The following is a 21,179-nucleotide window of genomic DNA, read 5'->3' on the forward strand; positions in this document are numbered from 1 at the left end:
TAAAGGGTTTATCACCCAAATATTTGATCTGCTGGTATCTACTGTGGTTATTAAATATCTATTTTAATGCTGCCATCCAAATATAATGAAGAAGAATTGGATGCCAGAACCGGTGTCTCCTACACTCTGGATAAAACACTGAACAGTGTCATAGAGAGTTTTCATGGAGACAATTTCTTTAATGGAAAGAAGCTACAGTAAAAAACGGTTCCCAGAGAGTGCAGATTATCCACAGTAATGTGCACAGTAATTCTGGAAAGAGATGAATTGAAGTGAATTAATTTTCTTCGATGATCACAAATTCCTCCATTCTTGTAGGGGGATGGCAGATATCTCAGCAACACATATATCTCTTTTGTTTTTCTGTTGATTTCTTGTAATTTGGGTGAATCAGCCCTTAAGACATGCACCAAACCATGACCCCTTCTGCTGTTCATTTTACAACTGAAAAACAAACAACGCCATTTAAACGATTTGATAAATAAGCACGGCTTAAGCGTCTCTTGCTGTCTCATCATGCTCATTGTTTTTCTCTGCCTGTCAGCCACACCCCCCCTGTTTGACGCAGTGTTTGTCTTTGCAGTTTTGTGTCGTCTTCACTCTGTGTCTCATTGATATGTTGTGATCAATAGAAGACAATTCAATTTACAAGTCTGTCACTTGGCAAAACAAAACTGTGAAAAATAATTATTGGGTCGCAGTCATTGTTTACTTTGTCCAATTATAAATGATTCTCTACCTGTCATAGTTCTCTCTCCCTTCTATTTCCCATACACACATGAACACGCCAAAACATACCAGTCCCCGACGTACCAACGGGACTTCATTCATTATTTCATGAGCAAAACAGGGTTCAGCCCAGAGGACCGTCAGCCGGTGTCATGTGAAAGGCATATCACTGCAAATCCCGCAAAGAGAAAATTACAGCGATGCATTCAGGTGTCCCCTCAGCCGAGTGCTTCTGGGGGCTGAGGGGGAGGCAAAGTGGATGTGACAGGCTTAGATTAAATGCCAAAGACGGGGCGTTTCTCACACACACTACAGCCTCCTGGACAGCAGCCTAATTAGGCACTTCCATGCACAGCCATCAGCGCTTCCAACAAAATGCTCCCTCCAAAAACACATTTGTTAATGTTAGAAAATGTAACAGTGCGATGCAGTGCTACTGTGCAGAGGAGAGACAAATCCCTACCTCTGATAACGGTTCAATCAGCTCTTTGAAATTCATTAATTGCGGATTGATTTTGCAATTTTCCTCATTTTTACAGCTGTTGAACAGCACTGCTGCCGTTTTATCTCCTTTATACCGCAACGATCCAGAATTTGAGTAAGCAAATGATCCTGCCCTGTGTCGCCCTGTGAGATCAAATGCGAGGCTGAGTTTCCCTATCAGCTCCAACATTTCTGTAAGAACTTGTCAGTCCGTATCACCAAGAGAAGGTCAGGTGTTTTTTTCTCAGGCACAACAAACGTAAATACCATCTCCCTCTCAGATAAAGTGTTCTTCGTGGATATTATCACATCAAGTATCAGGCAGAATCCTCTCCTTTATATCTACTCTGATATCTGTTCATATGCCTCGGCGCAGACATGCTGGACAGGAAATAAATCTGATTATGGAGTGCATGGAGTAATGTTCAATAATAAAAAGTATTATTTGCCAAGATCAATGTGTGTCGCCATAGCGATAAAGTACAATGAATGGAAAGTGCTGGAAGCCTGCAGTAAATTTTGATGCGTTGTGATATTGAACACATTGTGACAACATACTGCTTGCCAGGGCTGTAAAACATCTTCCAACAGGCTGTTGAACATTCGCCCGCTACATTCTTACACACCATGACTGCCATACATCAAGCCTGGGCCACAGCATGCAAAGGCTAAGTGTGTGAGGGATTACATGGCAAGAAGCAAAATAGGACAGTGCTACATATTCATCAGGGGAGAGTGGGTCTGGGTGTGAGTGTGTGTGTGCAAATTAATGGTGTGCCACCTCTGCACATATATATGTGTTTGTGTGTGACAGGAGGAGGGAAAGTTCAATCAATCACTCAATTAAAGCTGTGCGTCACAGTGACATGAAGCTGTATGACTGATGGCTGGACCAAATCTTCTCAAGTCAAAGACTTTAAGCTTGGTGACATTCACACTAACGATCAACAAACCCCAATCACATCGAGTGCGACGGACGTGCACTCAGAAACTTTTACAGCGCCGTGTCTACCTCCAGTTACCCTGGACTGTGCAAGGCAAGGCAGGCTGCCCTCAAAGCTCCTGTTGGGAGGCTCAGGGTATTTAAGAATGTTATCTCTAATGCACAGATGTCTTAAAGGTCCCGGTGGAATAGGCTTGCAATTTTCCCTCCTAATTAAAAATTAATTAAATCGGCAGTGGCTCTAGCCAGGCATAAAGCTGAAGGCCGTGGCAACCGCCACTGGAAACGTAATCATTTATTTAACTCAATTACAGGGAGCCACAGCAGGCCTCCTCTGCCACCGATGTCACCTGGAGAGTAGGGGTGGCTCCACCGAGCGGGCGCAGCACCTGACCAAACCGTCCCTGCGCACACTCCCTCCGAGGTTTGATGTAACTTTCCCCTCCATCACTTGAGAATTCGGTGCGAAAACTCCAGCCAGATGCTGCTTACAATGCTGCACGCGTCTTTTTTCGTCCTGTTGTGATTAATACATACATAGTCATAGAGATATCCTTTGTCACCTGTTTTCCCTGCCTCATCCCTGGGGGCTGATTTGGGGTGATTGATCAGAGATTCAGACACAGGATCAATAAGGCTTTCACCTCTCCCTTGGCAAGAGCAAGGGGCTCAGAGATGGCCCACTATGCTGTCCAATTATTCAGTAATGGAATACTGGAACCTGCCCAAGACTATTAACAGACTGGACACCGGGGAGAGCAAGTCGCACTGCTAATTGTTGGGTTACATTGTAAACTGTGACAACAGCGCACTGCCCTAATTCCCCCTTTTTTTTTGTTTCTTTAGCTGCTAACACAGAAATGCAACGAAAGCACTTCTCTATTAGACCTGAATATTCCTGGAGAGCAGACACGATTATTGCAATGCATTCATTGTCTGTACGCAGCAGTTGTGACCCTTGCACTCCTTTACGTGCCTAGTCGTCCGCAATATTGACAGTCAGGGAATTTGAGCTTACAATGAGCTTACACTAATTGTCATCTGCTCCAGATGCAGACGTGCCTAAAATGTGAATGAATTCTGGTTTGAACTGTTCATTAATGAAAGTCAACATGTCTTGTCCATAGACAAATTCGCTTCGAGCGTCGTCTCCTCGAGACGTTTGCACAAAACCAACATGGATGTGAAATGCCTCGCGTAGTTTGACCTCACTTGCTACGTTTGCAAATGTCATTACTAAAGGAAACAAAGTAAGTCAAGATTTGTTGGCTTTATTAGAGGGATAAAGATCATGCTCCTCGGTGTAATCCTTCTCTTAACTTTTGTTCTCACTTTAATGTTTACATCCCTCTAGTGCAGCAGAATGTCTGAATCAGCTCTGAATGAAATAAAACTCGACTCTCTACAGATGAAGACATGTACAACACAGCTCCTGGCTATACTGACACTGCTTTATTGTGATCGTAGGGAGCCTAGCTGAGTCGGACTTTGGATGTTTCGCTGCTCATTGGATTGTTTGATTATGAATTAGCCTGAAGTGAAATCATTGGGTTTTTTTTAGTTTTTTTTTTAGATGTACATCTGTATGTAGGAATTAGTTCTGCTACATCGGGACTCAGTGAGATGTCAGTAATCACAGCACTAAGTGTGATGTGCTACGCCCTTTCTCATTATGAGCAAATCACATTATTTTGTTCTGGTGATTAACACTGTTTACTGATTTTTTTTTTCTCCCCCCCTTCCTCTGCCTCCAGGTTGCACTGCTGCGGAGATAAACCACAGAGCTCAAACAAGTAAAGATCACATCTATTACACTTGGTGGAGCTCAACTTATTCAACTTATCTTTGAGGCACAACACAGACCTCCAACAGATACAGCACTGTTTCATATTCCCAGTATTGTAATGCAATATGTTCTGGCTTTGTTGAAGAGAAAGCGATGCTCCGCTGGGGAATCTCAGTATTTGGATGTTTCACTACCCAGTGTTACAGAGCTCACGATGATGTACACCAGCACCAGACAGATACTAGCGTGTGATGTAGCTGCCTGCAGATATGCCTTTGGTTGCCGTCTCTGTGGTTCATGGACCTCTGGTGCTCTGTGTTTCATGAGTTTTCTGCTACATATCAACACATCATCAGGGCAGACCTTTCAGACTAAATCGGCTGTTGTACTGTATCTGATATATACAGTACATGCGAACAAAGGAGTGTTTGTTTGTTTGTGTGTGTGTGTGTGTGTCTTCAAAAACATGTAGTCACTCAGAAATGTTGAACCGATTGCCTATGTATGTATGTTCTGTGTGCATTTGTCTTTCTCTGCACGTCCGACCTGCAAACACCCTTCCAACAAACCCAAAGCAACAAGCAAAGAATAAACATGTATACCAAATGACGTGTAAATAAACATGAGCTAGAACACGATTGCGCTGTCCTGAATCAACAGAATTCATTCTCTTTATTCTTTATTCAGCATGTCGAGAGAAGAAGAAAAAAAAATAGCCATGTCAAACAGTGCTATTTTTGTGGGCTCGCCAAGTGACTCAGTGTGTTTCGTAACCTGCTATTTTCAATGCAGCTACACACACAGATAATGTGTAATGTTGTGCCATTGTTATAACAGACTGGTTATGCCCCCTTCTCCAAATAAACAACAACAGAACCTCTTTCAGTTTTTCACAACCTTCCTTGAAGCCTGTTGGATCAGTGAGGCCATCAACGGTCTGTCTCATCCAGCCAGACTTGGCCCTTGGGGTCCAGAATCAAACGCCAGCGATTGTGAGGTGGCCAATTAATCTTGCTTTAATGTCTCGCCCAGTTCTGATCTTTGCTTTTTCTTGAGCGATGCGGATAAAGGAGTTAGTTGGTGTTCATCCAATCAGCTACTATCGATAAGAAAATACAGGCGGGTGACAAATTGAAGGTAAAAGTGTCTTTAAAAGTCTATACTCCTTGGATTCGACACTGAAGAGTCTTTGAACTTTACTGCAGGGATGATCGCCGCCCTTCCAAACATGACCTCATTTGCTGTTTTGATGATGCAATGGCTGACGCTGTCACTAACTTAGCTGCGGTGGTGGAAAGTAACCAAATATGTCCATGAGTTTACATTTACTACTTCATACAACAACATTAAAGGGAAATACTGTACTTTTTTATGTGACAGCTGTAGTTACTTTGTAGATAACAATTTTCTATACATCAGATTTGATCATAAAATGTGATTCTGTGTAAAGGTAGACAGCAGTGCGGGGGCGTGGGCATGAGTCAAGCAGGACTGTCACATCCTGTCTCACAGGATTTCAGCCACTTGTTCCTCTACCTGTTAGATTGCCCATGAGTCCATACCTGCTGGTTTGCTTCTCAGTGAAAAAATGAATTAAAAGGTGTGTTGCCCCCCAATGGAGTTTCCAAGAATCCACCATGCCTTAATGAAAGCAGCCAATCAGAGCCAGGAGCGGTCTTTAACGCAGTGTCAGTTACTGGACATGCGCAGCCCAAACTTTGCAAAGAGCTTTGCAAAGACAGAAACAGCAACCAGCAATGAACAAACTTTCCATCCCTCCATTGCCAGCGGGGCATAATAATCCAAATGCATGTGAACACATCCATATGGAGCTTGAGGCTCATTATTTGTCTGATGCCATGATGCCCATTGACTTGCAAAGGCATGGCTTTCACTAGCGCAAAGCTGACCATGTCTAGTTTCTGTTTCGGTTTTGTTAATGGTCTTTGTGACTGTGCAATATTACGTCGTTCCCCTCCTGTAGAAATCTCCACTGCCCCTTATCACCAAGCTGTCAAGGAAGATATCCTGACCATCCTCTCAAACCACTGTTAGATAGTGCTGCAACTCCCCGTGAAGCTTGGGGCACTCTGCCATGGGCCCATGGAGTGCTGGATGGGCATCTTTGAGAAAAAGAGTTGCATCGATGGGAACCAGGGTCTTGGTGAGGCTCACACTGTGACAAAGCATTCCTTTGTGTTTCTGACAAATGTAAGTCCAATATTCGCTCTCCTCTCATCTCTGTGTTTGGTCCCCACCAGATCCAGAGAGAAATATCCGGCAATTTAGCTGCTAAATGCTCCAATATACAGTATGTTCACCATCTTGTCGCTGTCTGTCTGTCTGATGCTGAGAAAGGTCGTCTCCATGGGTTTATCTGATTTTTTTTTTTTGTGTTAAAAACAGCTGCCTGCTGCTGCTCAAAATGACACTGATAAGATAAATGCTCCATAGAGCTGAGGGGAACTGCAGGGCTCGGTGATCATTTACTTTGGGTTTGTCACTACAAACGACACCTTTCACACACAGTCATCTGATCCATTGTCTATGAAGACATTGAGCATAGCAGCTTTCAGTACAATTGTGAATGCTATTATTTTTATGGCAGTGTTCTTACATTATGGCAAGTGTTACTTTTATGATATCAAAGTAAAAATAGTGGAGACTTTTTTTTTCCACAGCAGTCATTTTGTTGTAGTAGGAAGCCAAAAAAGCGAAAAAGAATGTAATATTGGGCCTCCATAGGTCACCCATGTAGATTTAGTAGTGTACATAATATATAGTGTGTTTTTATAACAGTGTCATACAACATCACACAAAGAAAGAGAGGGAATACGAACTGCATAAAACCAAAATATGATTTTTTTTTAAACTTGGGTGGGAGAGCCGGGTCAGAGATTGGATTCAATTATTGTAAACGATCATACAAGGTTTAAATGGAGGTTGGAAAATTATTAGTAATGAATTGTAATCACATTTTAGTTGAATGTTTTGGCTGTAAGGCACAGAGCATCGATGTGTTTGTCTTGGGTTCTCGTGGCCATAATACTATTTTACTAATTTCATAACTGAGCAGGCCTGCATATAATTTGAATATGGTATACTATAAAAAAAGAAATATAACATTCACTTTGAATGATCTGTACTCAGTGAGGGTTCAACTTTTAACCTAAAGACTCACATTCTCCACCATCAGCTCTGTGGATTCTTGTGGCTAAAACCAACACTCACTCTACCTTAGGTAAGAGATGGGTAGAACTAAGGAGGACAGATGGTGGGTTGGTGGTAGCAGCATGATGAGGGAAGAACTGATTATTGATTATTGAGTATTGACTAGCTGTCTGCCAAATAAACAAAGTGTATTGATTCAGACGGTTTAAGTGGCTAGTGTCCATCTATATGGTGTATTTAAGTGAAATCAAACCACCAGATTGATATTATTACACTGTAGCCAGCCTGAGACTGGCTACAACATTAAGTCAAGATATTATTAACACTGTGCTAAAATGGCTGTAGGTGTAAATGGGCACAATATGGGCAATTGACTTCCTTGGAGAAAAACTTGGCAACAGAAACATTTGTTCTCCCTTTCAGCCATTTTCTGCCAGTCTTTCCATTTCTGGCATCTTGATTTTAGTTCTGAGTTTGACATTCTGGACAGACAGGTGCTTTACATACAGACGGAGATAGACTGTCAGCTAGTTTCTACCTTCATAGGACTGAACCATTCAATGTTTGTACTGAGGGGGTGTGATATGGCAAGCTCCCTGGATATTTTTTAGCTATATGCATGGACAAACACACTATCATTTAATTTCTGAAATACCAAGAGGTTAAATAATACCTAAACAATTACTTCATACAGTAATTAATTTTCTATGTTCGTGTGAGTTAGAATAATCCTACCAACCCCCCTGGAGCCTCCCCGGTGCGCCAGCATGAATGCTCTAAAACTCAGGCAGCTAAATGGAATTCAGCCAGTGCTTTTCCTACTGTGACATGTCAAAATCTGTCTGTGCAAAGAGCCTGTTATTTAAATGCATCGTGCACTGCACCAGTATGCAAGCATCAACATTTTTTTTTTTTTTTTTTATGCGCTCATTAATTCATTTGCAGGGTGAAGCTGTGTGGGCTATAATACTGAACAACTGTGCTGTTGTTGGTTAGGTTCAGGTTTATGTGAAAAGCTCATAATCAGATTTTATACTTCATTAAGGAGATTGTAAACCAAAAATAATAGCTTTGAGGCTTCCAACAACGGTTTAGGTTCGAAAATAAAAGCACCAATTTTAAGTTATTACCTGCGGTCAAAGATGAATTATTTAGGCGATTTGAACAAATACAGAGTTAGATAAAAATAGTAATGTGTCTGCTCATGGTCTAAGCTGTCTAAATGTTGGCTCTGCTACACCTGATAACAAACTGTAATTTCATGACTTTTGGCTAAAGGCAAAGTCATGGGATTGACTAGAGAGTGCGATCCCAGCAGCATTGTTTGTCATCATTGCCCTTTGAGTCTCATTGGTTCATAAGTTTATTGCCCGAGGCCTGGTATTGTGTAACGGTGTGGCTTTATTTTTTTTCTAATCAATGAATAATTTCATTGGCCTAATATTACAGGCGTCTCAAACTGAGCTGCACATGTAGGAAATTGGTTTTGGAAATTACTTTTTTTTGTTTTGTATTTATGTAAATGTCATATTTCTCCTACTTTAAGTCCTGACATTTTCTGAAAAGTAATATTCAAACAATATGCTGTTTTTAAATCCCGAACAATCGCTTTATTACAGACCTCTTGCACACACTGTGCAAAATGAATGTCTGAGTGTGTGTGTCTGTTCAGGGTGTGGATTGCCTCCATTCGCTTTTTTTTTTTCACTGCTTCTTGGGTCTCACAGTCAGAAAAAAATAACAAAACTGAAGACTCAGTGCAGCTTTTGTGTACGATTTTTTAACAACTGAATCTGTGTTTTTTTCTTCCCCTTCTGCTGTGAATGTTTCCGGAGTACGATACAGTAATGACAAATATATCAGGTGTTAGCCCGAATCCCATGGAAAGGTCAGAACGTGAATTAATAAAAACATGCCTCACTCGCTCTTGGCTTTAATAATGTCACTGTCTTAATTAACTCACCTATCGCATGTCAGGCAGAAAATCCGTCTCCACTCAGAAAAATATGTGAAACAATTTAACAAGGTTAAGTCAAAGTGACAAAGGATTTTACAGCGTCTGTGTGTGTGTGTGTGTGTGTGTGTGTGGACGCGCATGTCTATCAATGCCTAGGGTTGTAGGCTTTCATTACACTGGCAGGCTGTGTGTGAAAGTGTTAACGGAAAAGTGTTTCACACCTCGCCAACTGATGCCTCGTCACAGATCTACAGCACTGTACTCTCTCACCCGTTCTGTGATCACTGGTGCCTTCTAGATCAAACTGATGGTGGGGTTGCATTGACGCATTCATTCAAATCCAGTCTGCAACATTATCAATTGATGTGTTTTGAAGTTACCGTACATACACACACACACACATACACACTATGTGGATGCAACTCAATACCTCAGACTTGCAGGCTGGTCTTGCCCCTTCACTTCTTGTTCCCATCAAACTTGGCATGAGGCTGGAGGGTTTTTTGTACCACAGAACAGGACGCTCCATGAATAAAATACTGCTCCTGTTATTTTTAATATGACACACTTTTTAAAACACCTGAAAACTCAATTTCTAAACTATAGAAGACACAGCGAAATGGAAGTTACAATCTATTTAGCCTAATGTGAAACAGAATATATTCATATGGAATTATGGAAATTGTGATAATTGCGGTAATTCACAATTTTTTAAGTCTTTTTTCTTTTTTTTTAAACAACAGTCAGGTGCCCCAGTGAACATTTGAACAGCTTTTGCATGCTGAAATCATTCCTCTTTAATTAAAAGATTCCTTCTTAATGTGCAACCAGCGTACGTGATGGGCAGACAAATCCCCTCTGTGTAAATTCTAAAGGTTAACTGAAGATTATATGAAGTTGCAACAGCTCGAGTTAATCAAACAGAGCTAGTGCTTTCCAAAGTTAGTCTGGATAGTACAAAATCTATCTTACTATCCCCTCCTGTGCAGCTCAACAAAGAAACACTCTCCAGGGTAACACAAACAGGCAATTTTGTACTAAGAAAAGGCTGCAGCTTTGGAAGAGAGCAGGTCGATGTGGCTGACGCCTTATGTTCGTCAAATTTTGGATGTATTTCTTCATGGATTTCATGCTCTGTCACTTAAACTGAAACTTGTTAAAAATACATCTTTTAGATGTATTGATGTATGAACTGGAGGACTGATTACAGCAAGCAGCACCTGTCCTTTAAAAGTATCACTCCACACCTTGAAATATTCATGATTTAATAAGCAACAATCAAAGTTTTACAGTCAGAGCTCTGGACTGTTTGGATGTAGGTTTATTAGATTTGATAGACAGTAGCCTTGCAACATCAGCAAACAACCCCACAACTGTCATCAGAGTCTGGTGTCAAATTCCAACAGAATTGCCTCATATCACATTTTTTTTCCAACTGGGTCCTGTCCACAAACAAAAACACGATTACAGAAATCTCTTATTAGGTCAACTAATCTACTCCGGAGAAAGCATATGAAAAAATTAAAATAACCCGCCTAAAAGACCCTGAAAACCAATTTTTTCAAACTCATAGCCTCCTTTGTCGAAGGGATGAAAACATTGGAACAGAGTCCTGCTATTTTTTTTTCAAGTGGTTATGTTTAATGTTTAATATTGAGAAATTTAAAACAGAAAGAGAGAGAGACAGAGAAAAAAAATCTCCATCTCAAAGCTTTCTAAGCCGCAGGGACATGATCATTCAGAGCTAGATTGATAAGTCACACTATTGTTGTTCTCTAACCCATCCACGTTCTGCAGACCTCCTCGAAGTAATTTGCAGCCAAGGGCAGTCACAGCTGAATTCTCATTGTGATACATTCAAATACAAAATGGGTGCAAAAAGAATGTATTAAGAGTCTGGCCCAGAGACCAAAGCACAGTTAGAATTTTATAAAAATAATAAATAAATAAAAAAAAGATTGTGACTTTTTGGTTAATGCATTATTAATCTGCTCAAATAATTTGATCCCTTGGAAAAAAAAAAGGTCTGTGAACAAATTTCAGTTCAAGGCTCATCTGGTATCACTGACAATCCTTAAAAATCTGCAACGCTTTAGACAAGGTTAAGGGTTGCCCAACACCGCCAGGTCCTTTCTGTTTGTGTTTTTAAATGTTTTTTTCCTCACAATTTGACTTTGGTGTCTGTGTGTGTTCTTTTAACTGTACCATATGTTCACATAGTGTATTGTACTTTATTACTTTGTCCAAATTCCATACTAGATATTAATAATACAGAGTATCTACTATTTTAGTGCTGTTTTTGAGGTATACAAGAAAATAAGGTAGTTCTGTGGTTTGTACTAAGAGGGAATGATACAAGACTCGCGCTGACAGACATGAATCAAAGTGAGAGTTTAAAACATTATACTTTATAAATGACACCCAGTGATGGACTGTCTCGCTTCCATAAAGTTTGGGTACTTGTGACAGACAGATTTTTTAAAAGGAAACTGTAAAGATTGAAACAGCAAAGACTGAGATATCCTGACTTTTAGCCTCTAGTAAGAGTCAAGCTTCAGCGAGGCTGGATCCTACATATCCCATAATCACAATCAGAACATCTTTCAAACCCTGTGAAAAACCTTACAACTCAAGCCCAAGCCCAAGGTAACACTAATGTCAGTGTCACAGAAGCCGTGATTCAACGCTTTCTCACTTTCACTCCCAGTGATGAGTAAACTGAACTTAATGTGTAAAAAACAAGAAAGTAGCTGTTTAAAAAAAAAACAAAGTTTTCTAGGATCCTCTTGGAGCAGTACCACAAATTGTTTTAATTATTTCCAGCTGCAAACAGCTCCTCTATTTCATTTGAGCCTTGCATTGTGGGATAATGGTGTCCGTCACCGGCGCACTCGAATACAAGTGAATTTAGTATGCATTCTGTTATCTTTGAGTATGCTTAATTTCAGCTCTTTATCAGTGGGAATGCTCTGCATACTGAAAACCATTCGCGCTCAGTGTGTGTAATGCAGAGCTGGGATTCAGCACGTCTGGAGTTTTACTGTTGGATTTTCAGCACCATGGACAGAAACTGGTTCCTGAAGGAGAAATTCATGTTCCACTTGCCTCCACAGAGAGCACAGGTTAGTGCCACAACAGCGCCCCTAGAGCGGGATGAGGATTAAGTAAAATGCTCAAGGACACTTAAGCAAGGTAAATGCTTGCTGTCACCGGGCCTTGAATTTAAGCCCCCTGGTTGAAAGATGGTTACTTTACTCAGTCTGCAATGACTGCTTTATGAGATCGCGTAGAAAATGAGCTGTTGAATCATAGTATTTGTTCTAAGATAGATTTAAATCAACAATATTACTAGAACATGCTTGATATGTGTCTCCAGGACACCCCAAGGACAGCAACCCACTGACCAGTAATACCATTAATATTTTTTTATGTTCTGCGTGCTCTCGTGTAATTACCCTTCTCCCTGAAGGCAAAACCTCCATACATGCTCATACCCTTCTCCTGCTTCTCCTCCCTTGATTCAAACGCATAGAGTCACACACATACACAAATAAAGACCCCTTTTAACCGCTGGCATACAGCCAGCCTGTGTTTGTGTTGCTGCTGATAATGTGCAACCAGTATATTTGTCTCCCCCAAACACTACCTCCTTCCTTACTCTGAGGGGGAAAAGCTGTGCCAGCATATGCACGCACGAGCACCGCGTGCACACATGTGGGACATCACATGCAAGTGGAACCTCACATCAACAGGTACACCTTGTGAATGCTCAAATATGAATGTAAACACACACACAGACTCAAGAGCACCTGTTGAGACACAAAAAACAAAGACAAGAGTAAATATTGAGTACAGCTGCAATGGATTGCCAGATGGATGTGCTGTATCTCTCACTTGTGCATGCCAGCCGTAATTTCCCGTTCAGATTTTACATTCATGTCTAATTAGGAATGGCTCTTTCTGTCTACTCATTATCAGTGTTTGACCTTTTGCTTTGGCTGTTTGAGGAGCCGAGCAGCAGTCGATGGGTGGCCGGTGATAATAGCTCGTCATTTAGCGCGTTGTACGCTGATTAAATAAGATAAGGCCCACGCTTATCCATCCCGTTGGTTCCAGAAGTGTTCAGTCAATATGGCGCACCTAAACGTAAAGACGCTTGGACTACAATTTATTTTCCACAAGCAGAAGAACAAGAAGAAGACGAACAAGAAGACATAACGAGATCAAACAGTTCTCGTGCTTGCTGGGACTTTTTCCCCCCTTTCAAATTTTTCTCAGTCTCCCTCATGCAAAGTCTCATTGGCATGAATTAATAATACAACTTCAAACAGATGCAAATTCATTGTACTGTGTCCTCTCCTGCTCTGACAAATGCTTAGGTATGTAGGCAGACTCTATTCGATTCTGTTGCTGTGATTAATTCTCTCGAGATGGGGATGCCTATGCCAAAACTAGACTCTTATGGCCTTTTGCACCACCAAGTTTTATAGAGAGAGTATTTGCATAATGTATATTGATCCCTAAGACACTGCAAAACAAGCAATGTGCTGTATGTTCTCGCATTAAAATATAAGAACTGTATTTAAGTGTATCTTAATTTAGCATATAAAAACAAGCTGCAAACATATATATATATATAGAGAGAGAGAGACACGTGCACAGAGCGCACACAAACGTTGGCAGGAAAGCAGGTTCGGTACGTCTTTCGTAAGCTGTATCTGTGTGTGGGCTGCTGTGGCATGCATAAAATATTATTTTCTCAACAACTCGAGGTTGTGGAGGAGTTAGTTCAGGAAGGGGTGGGAGAGAAGGCCAGGGGATATACAATATTTGGGCAGCTGACAGCTGCGTGCGTGTATGTGTGTGTGTGTGTGGGAGTCTTAGAAACGGGAGTGGGAGTCACTGGCGTTTGAAATGCAATGAGGTGCGTTTGAAAGGCGCACCCGTCACAGGTAAGCAGGGGGAGCAAGAGTAAGAAGTGTACGGTGATAAAAGGAGAAGAGAAGTGCCCATGCTTTAGGGTGGCATTCGGTATCTGAGGGCTTTTTGCACAGACTGAGGAAAGCACTCAGCTCTACACACACCTAAATACAAAAGCCCCTTGAAACATACACATACACTTTGATCCTTATGGGAACAATCCTTAGATTTTAGGAGTCCAAAGTAAAAAGCCTTTTTTTTTTTGGCCTTGGTTTGGGGACCAAAGAGTGTGTGCATGAGTGTGTGTTGGAGCTTTGTTTAAGCTCAGAACAAAGACTTGATTCTATTGTTCAAGGTGATCGAGTGATGCTCTTGATGTTCTCTTCACTTTCATGCATACTGTAAGGATAAAGATATGCCTTATAAATCAATAATTCCTGTATCACATGCTCGGTGCCTGTCTTTGGTGCAGCGATGTCCTCTCTCTGTATCGTTCCGTGTCCTCTGTAGTGCAATCTCCACCTGCTCTTCACTAGCTATTGAATGTCACAGCAACGCTGGTTAAAAATATTGCTTTCTTTCAAATCCCCCTCAGTTTATACATGTGGATTTAATGTAGAATTTATTAATGTCATGCCCTTTCAGGGATGTGACTAATTATGAGAGAAAGGCTTGAAGGAGACTGTGTCACGGAGGTGAGGTTATATAGCTGTTTCATCTGTCAACACACTGAAACTGGTTCACATCACTTGCACATCACGGCTCTTACTGTTAGTGATTAATCAATAGATACCTCTCCATGCTCGCTTCTTTTTCTCCCCTTTCCTTTTTCAGATGGGAAATTGATGATAGGCTCCGAAAAGGACAGTTTTTTAAACTGCTCTCAAATAATGTGTATGTTTTTTTGGGGGGGGACAGATTATACCTAACTTTTTTTCAGAACTTCCAAATCACTTATCTGCCTGCAAAAGTGCTAAAGTACTATCGGAAAGTAAAAAAAAGTAATAATTGAAGATGAAAATACTGGATTCCTGCCCGTAGGTTGAAGGCTGTGGAGGTGTAATTTGGTTGTGAATGCTTGGAGGAAATGTAATATGAAATCTGTGAGAATTTATGGTCGTAGAGCGCATGCTTCCGAAAGGTCATAGCTTTGTCATTTAAAAAAAGATTTCAATAAATGGTTGGCTCTGTCTCCTGTGAGACGGTATGGTTGACTGGGTGGAGCCTGAGCGCTGGTGGAGAACCGAGGGAGAGAGTGATGGAGCACATCCATAACACTCCTCCGGTAGAAGAATACCCTAGTTAACTCTTAACACCTCAGGAGATCAGGCATCCACCACGAGGAGAGAATAATACTGTATAACGCTGGTGCAGCATTGTTGACAGCATTGATCCAAGATCCCTCATTACAGAATAAGAGAAAACCCCTTTTGGCAACGTCACCCTGGAGAGGGGTGGAGGGAGTGGGGAGGATTGAGAAAGAGAGAGTAGTGGGGGGGGGGATAGAAAATAAGAAGATAAGCAGATGGGAAAAGATAGCGAGAGAAAATATGGGTTGGAAGAAGGAAGGGACATAGAAGGAAATAAAGAGGAAGATGGCAAGGAATTCAGCAAAGACAAGTGCAGCCAAAGAAGTGAGAGGATAATTGTTAGTGTCTAGTTACAGCGTGCAACATTCACCTTGTGTTCTATGGTGGAAGGATTGATCACTGGCCAATCGATCACAGCCTACGAGGAACACAGAGTTCCGAGGAGAAAAAACTGTGTTGGCTTTCCAGTTTGCATGTACGAGACTGAATAATTCTCACGGAAACTGCCTCCAGCTGCAAAGTGAAGTAGTGCGGGGATGCTTAAAATCCGATATTACTCCTTTGTCTTGGAGTGGCATTTAGAAGCGGGATTGCATTACGCCTCTCTCGTCTCGTGACACTGTCTGAGGTGTAATGTATCCCGAGCATTCAGGTTTGAACAGATGTGTCACACAGAATGGACGTGCTTACAATGTGAGAAAATAGAAGAGGATATCCGGACAGCTTCCCATCAAAGTGATTCTCAACAGATTCCATCTTAGCATTCACAACAGCAACAGTAGATTTCTTTTTCACTCTCACGCCGCTTTTATGGAGTACCAGCTCTAAATCCACCCTGTGCTCCTCATTCCTCCCTATACGCTCAGCTGTGCTTCCATGTCATCCAAATAGGGCAAGAATAATTGGATCAGCAAACATGGTCTCATACAGTCTCCTATTTGTTACCACTGTATTTTTTTTGTTTTTTTTGCCAGATGAGCTACTATATAATTGGGTTATATCATTTTAATGCAATTTACATTATAATATGATGGCATCTGATATAATGCAACTGACATTATGTCTGAAATGCACTCTAACTAGCACTATAGAGCATCTGTGGCTCTAATGATGCTTATTATCCAATAAGATGTCGACTGGGTCTATACCGCACAAACTTTCCTTTTCATGAAAGCGCCACGTTGTCTTACACGAGACTATCAAACAATAATGTTATACTCTCATGAGATGTTTCTTTCAGCTTTCTGTTTGCTATGTTTTCTGGTATAATAACTGAAGGCTGTGTCTGTAAACAGCAAGGCCAGTTCTCATCCCCTCTCCAAATCTATTATCTTTCTTCTATAGACGGTAATGATAAAAAAGAATCACAGTAAAAAAAAAAAACTGTGACATTTCAAATCTCTGCATTGAGCTGGTTGTCAAGGAGATGTCTCAGCGAGATGTGTCGAGCAGAAGAGGAGCTGCTCTTTTAAAAGAGCGTTTACCCAGCTACTGGAGGTGTATTATGCCTGCCATTAGGGCTCTGTATGCAAATATAAAGGCGAGGGAGCAACGTGGCGACTATAGTCTCTCTGAGACTGGAGGTCTTCAGACTACCGATCAAAATCCATTGCAATCCTCTGTGCATTGTTCCAAGAAATAATCTTGGCAGCCACGTATTGACAACCCACATCCTCATGACAAACACGCTGGCAATCTCTACGTCAGAGTGGAACAGTTTGATCAACCTAAAGGCTTTTTCCCTTTACTGAGCCTGCTTGGACTTGCAGCCTCCATTTAGAGAGGACTAGTGATGAAACTGATGGAAAGTGCCAAAACCTATTGTCGATAAAAGATGCATACTGCCGTGTTGTGTTGGGGATACAGCGAGACAGGCAGAAAAGCAGATAGACTGAAGCAGCTGTCAAAATGGTTGTTTGTAGCCCCGCGCGTGCTATGCTTTGGGGAAATAATAAACTGCATCATTAGAACCCCTGTCATTCACAAGTTGTTTGTACCGGCTACAGACTGGCTGTAAATACCTAAAAAAAAAAAAAAAAAAAAAAAAAAGAAACAATACAGCGCACAGAGAGCACAGGTCAGAATCATTAGGTGGCCAATTTAGCAAATGAAAATACATATGAGATGATCTGCAGGTGTTAATATCACAAACGAGGCCCACTGCAGCAACACACACACACACACACACACACACACTGTGAGCAGCATTTTTGCTTTGCTTTTCATCATCCCAGTCTCAACAATCAGCAGATACTATTATGCTTACTTGCTTTTATAATATATATATTTTTTGTGATGAAATTGCACTTCAGAAGCTCTCAGGCCTGTTGCTCACAAGTATATATATATATACATATATTTATTATTAATATTATTATTATTATATTTGCATGTGCTGTTTAAAGGCTACCAAAGCAGAAAATACCAAACTTTCACCCCTGATGCTTTATTAATGAGTCAGCATTCCGGCACAGGACCACTGTACGGCCATATGGCATCACCTGAATGAGTCTAAACTAGTGATCCAGACGACCTCCTGACGAGAGGGAGCCTGTGCTGTGTTTGTGTCTGTGGCCCGTCTGTGCCACACCCCCTTTCTCCTCGGTGCGGTGGTATGATCCAGGGATGCTGTTATAGCGGCACCGAGCCTCACCAGCAACAGCATCAACCCGTCAGCCTCCTCGGGTTCAACTGCGGCTAAACGCACCGCGCCGGGCTCCCTGTCACACGCAGCACAGCGGAGCTGGCTCACGCACAGACCCTGCAAGGAGATCCCCCCTTTCCCATCTCTCCGCGCAAATCGTTTCGTCGTCCTCTATCGGCATTTGAGAGAGAGCGAGAGCAGCATCAGCATCAGCACCGCCGCCTCGAAAACCCCCAGACCAGCAGAGCACAGAGACTCTCATCCACAGTTTTTTTTTTTCTCTAAAGCAGGAGCACCGCGTCTCAAGTCTCATTCTTGCCAAAAAAAGGGGGGGGATTGCACAAGACTTCAGCGTTTTGCAGGGTTCTTATAGCATGGGATCGGACTAAAGGAATGGCTTTACGTCGGGGAGGTAAGCGACACGTTCAGTTCTGGCCTTTTTTTTTTTTTTTTAGTGGGCTCATTGGGTGAAATCGGCTGTACTATGTTGCCTGGCTAAACGAGGCTTGTGTGCTGAGACTGAGTTCACAGGGAATGGTTATAATCAGCTGTTCGGATGAGCTGTGCGGCTGCTATGGCCCATGTGTGTGTGTGTGTGTGTGGAAAGGAGAGGGGCAGACAGAGAGTGTGTGTGTGTGTGTGTGTGTGTGTGTGGTGCGGTTTTTATGAAAATCAGTGCGCCTCCTTTGAAGTGTATGGCTGCAGACTTTGTGCACACAAAGCAGTGTGTCTGACAGCCAGTCTTAATGACAATCCAGGTACAAGAACTGCGGATTGCCTTGCTTCATGTGTGTGCAACTGTAGCAACGCTTTATTTTACAGCCTTGAGTTGTTTTGCTCCAGTTCTGGCTCGTCCACTCCATCTCCATCAGCACTAAGGTAGCCTAATGATGCCAACAGGGCCACCAGAGATCCAGGGGGTATAGATCTCTCTGACGCGCGCCTTCTGTCTTCCAGCATCAACGCAGCCTACCGGGCCCGGGCCAGACGTTGCCACCACTACAGGTCCAACAGTCACGTTAGGACACATTTCAACACCGTGACCTGCTTTATTCAGGCTGATAAATGCCTCTTTTCTTACACCTCATACGTGAACTTACACACTCCTGCATGATGCTGCAGCCGATGGTTGGAGCCTTGTAGTTTCAGTGACCAAAACATTGAACTGCATGATATTTATTTTTTCACACACAGGTTGCGAGGCTAAATAATTAACATCAGCCAAATGCTTTTTGATAAATCATAATTATTGCGAAGGCAGAGAAAATTGCACCAGGATGGATATGCTCCGATAGATTTAAATTAGACCTCCTCACTCCTCTCCTTCACAGTAGATTATAAATAATTGCTGGGTGTAAAGCAGTGAGGGTATATTTCCAATAAATAAATAATGAAATAAGCAAAACAAATAAATGAATAATATTAATATGAATAATATTCTAAAGGAATTGTCTCTTCCCAAAAACAAAAAAAACATCCTATACTTTTCCTGCATGGTTTACTTTACTCAGCTGTGGAGCAGAAAAGGGCTGTAGCTATATATATTTATATATTCACAGTGCAAATGCAATGTAATAAGAAACTACAATTTGTCAGTATGTCTAGTACATGGTTCTAATGCACTACCGCACTCCAGCCACTGTACACATCTTTTAGAGAATTGTATTGAGGCTTGGATTGTTTCACCCATCGCCCATTTTATTACTATCCTGTTATAAGAGTAAAAAAAAGAAAAAAGAAGCACCCCCCCTAAAAAACGGAGCCTTAATTAAAAGTCTATATACTCGACTGTTCTGTCAGTGTTGCATTGTGTGTCACTGCCCTACCTGACATCGCTCACAATGACACGGGCACCGTGTTTAATTTTTCCACGGCTCACACGTTATTGATAGTGATGATAAAAATGAGACAGTCTCTCTTTGCTCTTTGTGATTAATAGAGAGCATCTGTGTATGGAGGTTAGATAATAATACACACACGCACACACACACACACGCACACGCACTGCGTTTGTGTCTTTTCACACAAATCCACAGACACACAAAACGTACACACTTACAGTCACATGCACGCGAAGACGAAGAGGATGATGTATGGGAGCCGAGGTGGTTGATGATTGTAATCCTACATTCGTTTCTCCCACTGTACTGCACTGTACTGTTGATGAGCTGTGTGTCATAGCTGGGGGCCGCTCATACTCGGGTCTGCTGAAGTGTGTGTGTGTGTGTGTGTGTGTGTGTAAGCTTATTGTCCACATGTGGCTGCTTTATTTTTTTTTTAGGCCCTAAAGGCTGCTGCACTAGAAGTGGTGATGAACAGTGATTAAGTGCATATTTTAAATGGCGCAGCCATTATGGCAACTCATTCACAATGAGAGGACAAGTCTTTGAATTGAAATGTCACTCCACCAATTATATGTTGTGCACTTGCCACTGATAAGGCATTGGCATTTCTGTCAGTCAACCAACCAACCACATGACTAATCAAGCAGTCAGATGTTCGAGGTTTTTACATTTCAACTTGTGCCAGCACACTCTGCTTTGCCCTCAGCAGCAGTTAGTGGTCAGCGGCCGCCTGGTATACTAATTATGTCTCTCAGCTGTTGCACACTCACTTTTTAATTTTCAGACTTGTTGTTGTCAAGCGGTCGGTGCATATGGCATTTTGGAAATCCAAAGAAGCTGATCAGCTCCTTGGCTTGGAGTCCCATCATTATTTCAGCTCCAACTTCCTGACAATTTTAGGCCCAAGAGTGCCAATTGTTAGGATTCTGCCGTTTTACTGTCACCAGATCTCATTGTCCTGAGTCAAGAAACCACTCACACACACACATACACACACACACACACACACAAAAAAATCTTTGCTTGTGTCTAATAATTTGTGTTTTTCTTGAGACTTGAGTGATATTGCATGGCCTTTGGATAGCGCAGTGCTGTGCGAGACAGCGGGGGAGTTCTTTTTGTTATCCAGCCCTGCATTATTTATGAATTTTCATTCCAGGAATGCAGTAGCCCTTGGCACAGCAATGCTCCTTTCTCCCATGGAATTGCTCAGACACTTTCCTTATGCCCTGCAAGTTTTCTGCAAAACTAAATTTCCTTAATAAAATTGGGGTCATGAATTAGTGAGAGGACAATGTGGAATGCATCACAGGGTTGTTTATAATATTGAGTACAACACTTAGTGCTGCAGTCAGAGTTTAAGCTCGCAGGCAATATGAGGCCCAGTGGGAG

General features: G+C 41.8%; 1 protein-coding gene across 1 annotated transcript in view; it reads left to right on the top strand.

Annotated features, from left to right (window-relative positions):
• Nucleotides 1-17,884: 17,884 nt before the first annotated feature.
• Nucleotides 17,885-21,179, top strand: part of tenm1 (teneurin transmembrane protein 1) — a 165,880-nt gene continuing 162,585 nt past the window's right edge. Inside the window, exon 1 of the mRNA XM_019273992.2 lies at nucleotides 17,885-18,355. The gene's annotated coding sequence lies outside the window, so the exon portion shown is untranslated. The remainder of the gene's footprint in view (nucleotides 18,356-21,179) is intronic.

Source organism: Larimichthys crocea, chromosome I (assembly GCF_000972845.2).
Source record: "Larimichthys crocea isolate SSNF chromosome I, L_crocea_2.0, whole genome shotgun sequence".
Lineage (NCBI taxonomy): Eukaryota > Metazoa > Chordata > Actinopteri > Sciaenidae > Larimichthys > Larimichthys crocea.